This window comes from Engystomops pustulosus, chromosome 8 (genome assembly GCF_040894005.1).
Source record: "Engystomops pustulosus chromosome 8, aEngPut4.maternal, whole genome shotgun sequence".
NCBI classification, from domain to species: Eukaryota; Metazoa; Chordata; class Amphibia; order Anura; family Leptodactylidae; genus Engystomops; species Engystomops pustulosus.
Genome location: NC_092418.1, coordinates 10430955 through 10440710, shown reverse-complemented (window position 1 = coordinate 10440710; position 9756 = coordinate 10430955). Strand labels below are relative to the sequence as shown.

Here is a 9756-nt window from a genome sequence, read left to right as displayed (position 1 = left end):
CAATTTTATGGGGTAATTTCTCTATTGTTTCATCATCTGAAGCTTTTTGCAGCCGCCCCAATGGTGATTCCTTATAAAGTGCCCTCAGATCTTGACTGTGACCTACACCACAAACCCCTCCCATCTGCTCTGAGTGACGGCTGTCACAGCCTCCTGAGTGGACAGCATGAGAAGAAACGGTGATAAAAATACATTTAGTAATAAATCATTACATTATTTTTGTCCAAAAGTGAAAGTATCTAAGACCAAAAAATCACCTTAACTATTTACAGCCGCTTGTGGATGTACATTATTTTAAGATTCTGATCCCAGAATTCTTAAGCACGTAGAAAGCGGCATAGAGCGGCTCGGAGAAGGAGGCGGTGAAGGTGTGTAAGTGTCTGATGGGGTCACACAGCTGATAGAAGGACAGACGCCCGGCCTCATAGTCCAGATAGATCCCAACAACCTTCACAGGAGATATTGATTCCAGACTTGTAAATATATTGTTATGACGCACACCAAGTGTACTATATACATTTAAAACCCAGGATTTCTCATTATAACCAATATAAGATTCATTACCATCCACCTTCCTCTCCAGACTTTCCCCGGCCACTCCAAGGATCCATTGCTCCGCCTGACTCACATCCACCTCCCAGTAATGTCTCCCAGTGGAGAAGCTGCAGGAGCTGAACACCTGACAGGACTTGAACCTCTTGGGTCCATCGGGTCTGTTCTGTAATGTAGAAGTATAAGAAGCAGATCTAAGATCCTTTGAAATAAAAATCTTTTCAGAAGCCGAATCTTTATCCAGTAATACCTCAGATTTTTTTCATCGCTGGGAACTCTTGTTTTCTTCTCATATTATTCAGATCATCAGCAAAGCGCAGCAGTCCTCTGTATAATATCTGTGACACTAGGACATCATCCAGACTCTGAGCTTTTCTTTTAGCACCGATGACATCAAAGCTCTGATCACTGATGTCACCTCTGGTTAAATCATCTTGTAAGAAGGCCAATGGATCTGTGATATCACATGACTCCTCAAATTGATGAATTTTCTTGGTCAGCTCATCCTTGTGTAGCTCCATCTGTCGGATCATGTTATAGACTGAGGTTGACACTTGATACTTCTGTCTGGAGATCTCACCCAGGACTCTCCTTTCTAGATCATCCAGCTTCTTCCTCAGATCAGTAAACAGATTAGTGACTTTCTCAGTGAGTCCAAATAAATTCGTTTCTTCTTCTACCCCATGATCTGTGAGATTCTGGATTCTTCTTCCTGCTTCCATTTTTTTAGAGTTCATTTTCTCAACAGCAGATCTCAGCTTCTCCTTCTTCTTCTCAGAGGACACATCCAATATCTCCACCTCATGTCCCTTGTGGTCTCCAGCCACCCAGCAGGACACACAGATACAGGTGGCATCCATAGGACAATAGTATTTCAGTGCCTCCTTGTGTATGGGACATTTTATTTTTCCCAGTTTAACATCAGGATCAACCAAATTATGTTCTGAGGACTTACTGTGTCTCTGTAAGTGTTTCTCACAGAAAGAAGCCTCACACTGCAGACATGTTCTTACAGCCGCTTCAGGAGAATCGCAGTAGGTGCAGCAGACTCTGGTCTCCTCCATCTTAGGCTGAGTAGATAAATTCTCCATTATATTCCCAAGATTCCTTTTCTTTAGGTGATTACGGACGTCACGGATGCTTCTTTCTGCAGTCAGGACAGAAATATCCTCCAGCAGCCTCCTGTACATCCAGCGCACTCACAATACACGAGAATCAGAAGTTGTGTCTCATCTGAAGGATTCAGGACTGAAACCTCATCTTATATACAGTAAGAGGGCGGAGAGTCCTGCCGAAGCATCAACCCCTGCGGTCCTGGGTGTGACTGTCAGACCTATTCATAATGAAAGGGATTTACATTCTCATTGTCTTTATGTGTATTTCCCCCATTCACCTGCACTGAGAGCCGGGGGGAGCAGCATCAGCACCTGAATGACTGGAGACGTTACTATTGTGAGGGTAATTATTATTTAACCTTTCTGTGTGAGAATTTTCAAATAAACTGCAATTTATTTCTGGTTTTTATGTCTCATATTACCTCATTGAATAACATTTTACCTTCTTCTACAGGTCACTACGATTATGGAGATACCAAATATGTGCAGGTTTTTATGGTTTTATGACATTTGGACAATAAAATAATTTTCGTAATAAACCATTAGATTTAAAGAACCAGAAGTTTTTTCTTTTATTACAAGCGGTCCCCTACTTAAGGACACCCGACTTACAGACAACCCATAGTTACAGACAGACCCCTCTGAGCTCTGGTGAAGCTTTCTGAATGCTTTACTATAGTCCCAGGCTGCAATAATCAGCTGTAAGGTGTCTGTAATGAAGATTTATTGATAATCCTTGGTCCCATTACAGCAAAAAATGTTTAAACTCCAATTGTCACTGGGGCCAAATTTTTTTTTGTCTGGATCTACAATTATAAAGTATACAGTTCCGACTTGCATACAAATTCAACTTAAGAACAAACCTCCAGACCCTATCTTGTACGTAACCCGGGTACTGCCTGTATTTGGTCTATCTGCCCATATTGTGGCTTGTTTTTTAGCAGATGAGGTGAAGTTTTTATTTATACTACTGGTTTTATTGGAATAATTGATTATATTTTTATATGATTTTTATTGGAGATGGAAGGAGAGATTTTATTGTGTTGGAGGTTTTCTTTTATAGTGCTCACCTACAAGTTATGGATCTCCCTTTGTCCCGTTCTGTTTATGGGATTATTGACCTTCTCCTGCCGTACAAGTTCACTTATATATCAATTGCCGCTAGTGAGCGTATAGGAAAGAATTAGAAATCCACGGATCTCCCTGGAAGATCTTTGAACTAAAATAAAAACTTTCTGGTTTTACCACATAAAGTTTCCTCAAAGTAGGGGAGAAGAGGAGTCTCTCGTAGAGGAGCTAATGCCATGTTAGTCACGTTTTGACAGTAAGAGGGCGGAGAGTCCTGCAGAAGCACCAACCCCTGCGGTCCTGGGTGTGACTGTCAGACCTATTCATAATGAAAGGGATTTACATTCTCATTGTCTTTATGTGTATTTCCCCCATTCACCTGCACTGAGAGCCGGGGGAGCAGCATCAGCACCTGAATGACTGGAGACGTTACTATTGTGAGGGTAATGTCAGGGCGGGGGTCTCACACCTCTCCAGGATATGCTGGGATGGAAACTAGGCCTCAGTTTCATCTTGGTTTATTGAATAATGTTTATTAACACTTTCTGTGGGAGAATTGAGAAAACAACTACACTTGAGCCTTGTTATTGTATTTTAAGTATTGTGACATTGAATGACCTTTTCCTTCTTCTACAGGTCACTACGATTATGGAGATACAAAATATGTGCAGATTGTACATAACTTTATATTATTTGGTCTCTATACCCGTGTTGCTGCCTATTTTAGTGGATGAGATGGAGTTTATATTCATTCTACTTGTTGTTTTATTGGAATTATTAATTATATTTCAATACTTTTTTTTACTAGAGATGGAAGAAAAGAGTTTACTTTGCTGGAGGTTTTTATTTTCCAGGGTTCATTGTGCAAGTTATGGGTCTCTGTCCTGATATAGAAATCTAAATATGGGATTATTCTCCCTGCAGTATAATATGTCCCATCACTATAGATTTATTATATTATAGCCGTTATAGCCCTGAACCCCCCCGTTCTTCTACACTCTGAATTTAGATGTCTATTAATGCTACAAGTGCCATTTGTTTTCTTTATGTGTTTTTTCCTTACATTTTTTGGACTATTTTTGTTGTCTAACAAGTAGAATACATTTAAAAAATCTAAGCAAAAACATACAAGATACGTGAAATGTTATTTTGGGGGTCATTATGGTTGTGGCGATATCGTAAATGTATATATTTATTTTTAAAACTTAAAAGCCTTTTTATCACTAACGCTTGTTTTCAGCGTCACTTTAGATGATAATAACTTTGGAGAACTTTAATTTAAAAAAGTGTTTTTGATATTGTTTTTTCATGGCACATTGAACTTTATGTTAGCAAAAAAATTTGAGTGATATTTATTAGTCATTTATTTATGAAAACAGGGTGAATGTGGTGAAAACAAATTAAGTTATTAACATTTATCATATGTCTGCTTTATGTGGGGTTCTTTTTTCCCACTATCCATTTATCTTATGAGGTTGGTAGAAGGGTTGTAAGTAGAGATGAGCGAGCACTAAAATGCTCGGGTGCTCGTTACTCGAGCCGAACATTTCCAGATGCTCGAGTGCTCGTTTCGAGTAACGAGCCCCATTGAAGTCAATGGGAGACCCGAGCATTTTTCAAAGGGACCATGGTTCGGGAATAAAATGTGTTATTTAATTGAAAAAGAATGTCTTCTGATAATTTGCAAACATCTGCGATCTATTCTTCACTGTTCCGCGCGTATATTATCTCCCGACAAGTTAGCAGATGTAAAGAACAGTGAAGAATAGAATAAAAACAGTGAACACAGTGAACACAGTGAACACAGGATCATTTAAGATAAAAACACAGTGCAGAACACAGTGCAGAATAGATTACAGATGTTCGGCACATCTGCTTACTTGTCGGGAGATACGCGCGGAACGGCGCGAACAAAATAGCATGTGAAGAACAATATATATGTGTGTGAAGAACACATTGCAGATGTTTAAATACATCTGCAATGTGTTCTTCACACATATATATTGTTCTTCACATGCTATTTTGTTCGCGCCGTTCCGCGCGTATCTCCCGACAAGTAAGCAGATGTGCCGAACATCTGTAATCTATTCTGCACTGTGTTCTGCACTGTGTTTTTATCTTAAATGATCCTGTGTTCACTGTTTTTATTCTATTCTTCATTGTTCTTCACTGTGTTTTTTTAATTAAATGCTCGATCTCGAGCAGGGGAAATACTCGTCCGAGCAACGAGCCGTCTCGAGTACCCTAATGCTCGACCGAGCATCAAGCTCGGACGAGCATGTTCGCTCATCTCTAGTTGTAAGTCAAACTGCAATTTTCTGCATTTTAATAAAATTTCAAAAGCCATTTTTTAGGGACCAATGCAGTTGTGAAAGGGCTTTGTAAGGCCTAAATTTCAAAAATTTCCCAAAAAATCAGCAAGTTTTCAAAACTGCTCATCTTACACTATTCAAAAAACTTATAGAAAATTTCTTAAACCTTTAAGTTTTTCACGATAGTTAAAATACAATATTGATAACATTTTTAAAAATTTTCACGAAATTTTCAAGAAAAATTGGGTAACACATTTTTCATGTTTTCATTAGTGATTTTCCTTTTCACTTACCCCCACAATTCACACACATACACTAATGAAAACTTGAATATGTCAGTATTATATTTGTGGCCCTAAACTGCTGCAGGAGCACATGGGGGGAATAACAGAACAGTGGAAACCCCAAACAAGTGACCCCATTTTGCAAACTGTACCCCCCAAGCAATTTATAAATGGGTATAATGATCATTTTCACCTTTTTGCAGAATTATACAACAAAAAGAAAAAATATTTATTTTTCCAAAAAAGCTAATTTTTCATTTTCACAAGGGGTTAGAACAGGAAATGCAGATCCAGTTTATTAGAACATTTCTCTCAAATATGGCAATGCATATAGGGTCATAACCTACTGTACGGCCCATGGCGCGGCTCAGAAGGCATTGAGCATTATTTTTAAAAACTGCAATTTCTCTGTAATGGCGCCGTTTCTGGGCACAGCATGTGGGGCGCATCTAGTATTCATCAGGGGTATAAGGGATATTTTGAATAAAAAATGAGGATGATAAATTGCTGCCGCAAATCAAATTTTCCAATGCAATTAATACAATTTTACTCTCCCGAAAGTAAACATTTTTTAATAATGTGGGACTGTGTGGAAAATTTCAAATCAGGGATAGTTACAGAGACCAGGGTCAGAGGAGCAGGGAGGGCAATAAAACGGTGTCTCCCTTCGTATGCCATTTTTGCTGCATACCAGCAAATGAGCAGGATAATACACATTGACCGTCTTATATACTAATACATAGAAAACAAATGACTTACACGTACCAGCGTTTCAGAGTGAAACTTCCATCTCTGAACATGCGCACCTAACCTAATATGAGCCGGAAGTTCCACAAGTCATTTGTTTTCCATGTATTAGTATATAAGACGGTCAATGTGTATTATCCTGCTCATTTGTCGTCCTATGTTTGAGAAAGGGTCGAGTACCCGAAATGCGTCACAGAGGACCATCATATTAAGCATGTCCTTCATTTTTTTCTTTGATAAAATCAATAATAAAATAACAAAGTAATCAGTATTTTTTTTACTATTTGGAGTATGTGAATTTCTGGGGAAGTGCACTGTCAGCGCCCCACGACAGCTCTTGCCTTTTGTCCACTTTGTCTTATGCCATTTACTGGACCCCCATTTTGAGCTGTGGGAGCTGCACAGACAGTGACACCCCCTACAAATACACCTAGTAGATTGTCTATATTACTGATCCCCATGCTTGTCTGAATTCACCAGGTGAGCACCTCTAATTCTCCCTATGATACAGCTGGAAACACCAGACGTTATCACCCGAGGCGCCGTCCTCTGTTGTCTCCTTTTTGCTGCTATGTCCTGACATTGGATGTACATAGTAAAGAGCCTTGCAACGGCTTGCTCAAGATTCATGCCCATAATCTAACACTTATGGAGGACTGTGGGGATGCATCGCTCTCTATCTGTATCCAGTGTTTTTTAACATTTAACATCACATAGTAACATAGTAGGCAGCAGCCCCCCCCAATGGTGATCCTTCATGAAGTGCCCTCAGCTTTTGTCAGTGACTTCCCACACAAACCCCCCTTCCTGCTCTGAGTGACAGCTGTAAAAGTCTACTTATTGGCCACAGCCATCGCTCAGAGCAGAAGGGAGTAATGATGGAGAAACCCTCTGCAGAGAGCTGAGGGGTCTACACTGTCCATGACTGCATTCTCAACAAAATCCCTGTTATTATCCCAGTACATATCCCATGAGAATTGATGAAACACTTTCCTGGGTTTGATGACCTTTTCCCTATCATTCTGTGCATGCAGCTCACAGGTAGATCTATGTGTATCCATGGTAACTGACAATAAATAAACCTTGTGTGTTCTGATTTAGCCGTCATCCCTCCTTTCACCTTCTTCTACAAGGAGGGACAGATGGAAGAATATGGAGTAGGAAAAAGATTTTTTTGTTTGTTGTCTGTTACCATAGAGACACATAATTCTAAGAAAGTGAATCCATCAGTCAGACACATGGAAAAAATAAATTGTGCTTTAAAACTTTTTATTGTTTAACTGTTTATTTCATCTTGTTAAAACCATTATTATGGGACCATAAAAAGGATATAAATCTAAACAGACAAACAATAGACATTTTTATCTATTCCTCGTTAGTAGAAGATAACGATTTCTGATCACAATGCAACAGTAATCACATAAGACATCAACAGCAAATTAATAAAGTACAAGTGAGAAGAGCAGTATTATCTATCACTTATTTCTACATCTATGGAGGAAATCTGGAGCTTTGGCACCAAAAGAAATGTCCATTAATATATATTCAGTAATGAATCAGCACAGAAATAGAAATGAGAAGATCTTAGAAGACGGATATTTAGTTTTACATATTACAGCCACAATTTTGCTAAATTATTTTAAGATTGTGAGGATACAATTGTCATACATACAGAGGGCGGCATAGAGCGGCTCGGTGAAGGAGGCGGTGAAGGTGTGTAAGTGTCTGATGGGGTCACACAGCTGATAGAAGGACAGATGCCCGGCCTCATAGTCCAGATAGATCCCAACAACCTTCACAGGAGACTCTGATTCCAGACTTGTAAATATATTGTTATGAAGCACACCAAGGCTATTAATAACCATCAAACCCCAGGATTTCTCATTAAAACCAATAAATGACTCGTTACCCACCGCTTTCCTCTCCAGACTATCCCCGGCCACTCCAATGATCCATTTCTCCGCCTGACTCACATCCACCTCCCAGTAATGTCTCCCAGAGGAGAAGCTGCGGGAGCTGAACACCTGACACGACTCGAACATCTTGGGTCCATCAGGTCTGTTCTGTGACGTTGCAGTATAAGAAGCAGATCTAAGACTCTGTGATATAATGATGTTATCATGAGCCGAGTCTATATCCAGTAATACCTCAGATTTCTCCATCACTGGAAACTGGCCCGTTCTTTTCAGATTATTCAGATCCTCCACAAAGCGCAGCAGTCCTCTGTATAATATCTGTGACACTATGACATCATCCAGACTCTGAGCTTCTCTTACATCTCCAATGACATCACAGCTCCGATCACTGACATCAACTTTGAATAAATCTTCTTGTAAGAAGGTCAATGGATCTGTGATATCACATGACTCCTCAAATTGATGAATTTTCTTGGTCAGCTCATCCTTGTGTAGCTCCACCTGTCTGATCATGTCAGAAACTGAGAGTGACACCTGATCCTTCTGTCTGGAGATCTCACCCAGGACTCTCCTTTCTAAATCATCCAGCTTCTTCCTCAGATCAGTAAACAGATTAGTGACTTTCTCAGTGAGTCCAGATAATTTCTTTTCTTCTTCTACCCCATGATCTGTGAGATTCTGGATTTTTTTTCCTGCTTCCATTTTATCCAAGTTCATTTTCTCAACAGCAGATCTCAGCTTCTCCTTCTTCTTCTCAGAGGCCACATCCAATATCTCCACCTCATGTCCCATGTGATCTCCAGCCACCCAGCAGGACACACAGATACAGGTGGAATCCATAGTACAATAGTATTTCAGTACCTCATTGTGTGTGGAGCATTTTCTTTCCTCCAGGTTAACATCAGGATCAACCAAAATATGTTCTGAGGACTTACTGTGTCTCTGTAAGTGTTTCTCACAGAAAGAAGCCTCGCACTGCAGACATGTTCTTACAGCCGGTTCAGTGGAGTCGCAGTAGGTGCAGCAGACTCTGTTCTCCTCCATCTTAGGCTGAGTAGATAAATTCTCCATTATATTCCCAAGATTCCTGTTCTTCTCCAAGATCGGACGTCACGGATGCTTCTTTCTGCAGTCAGGACACGAATATCCTCCAGCCGCCTCCTGTACATCCAGCGCATTCACAATACACGAGCAGCAGAAGTTGTGTCTCATCTGAAGGATTCAGGAGTGAAACATCATCTTATATACAGTAAGAGGGCGGAGAGTCCTGCAGAAGCATCAACCCCTGCGGTCCTGGGTGTGACTGTCAGACCTATTCATAATGAAAGGGATTTACATTCTCATTGTCTTTATGTGTATTTCCCCCATTCACCTGCACTGAGAGCCTGGGAGCAGCATCAGCACCTGAATGACTGGAGACGTTACTATTGTGAGGGTAATGTCAGGGCGGGGGTCTCACACCTCTCCAGGATGTGCTGGGATGGAAACTAGGCCTCAGTTTCATCTTGGCTTATTGAATAATGTTTATTAACACTTTCTGTGGGAGAATTGAGAAAAAATAACTATGTTTGAGCCTTGTTGTTGTATTTTAAGTATTGTGATATTGAATGACCTTTTCCTTCTTCTACAGGTCACTACGATTATGGAGATACCAAATATGAGCAGATTGTACATAACTTCATATTATTTGGTCTCTATACCCGTGTCGCTACCTATTTTAGTGGATGAGATGGAGTTTATATTCATTCTACTTGTTGTTTTA

The 9756-nt window shown here is 40.0% G+C and overlaps 2 pseudogenes; both read right to left on the bottom strand.

Annotated features, from left to right (window-relative positions):
- Positions 1–289: 289 nt before the first annotated feature.
- LOC140076080 (nuclear factor 7, brain-like) lies at positions 290–1785 on the bottom strand (annotated as a pseudogene).
- Positions 1786–7712: 5927 nt separating this feature from the next.
- On the bottom strand, positions 7713–9206 carry LOC140076079 (nuclear factor 7, brain-like; annotated as a pseudogene).
- Between the last annotated feature and the right edge of the window lie 550 nt (positions 9207–9756).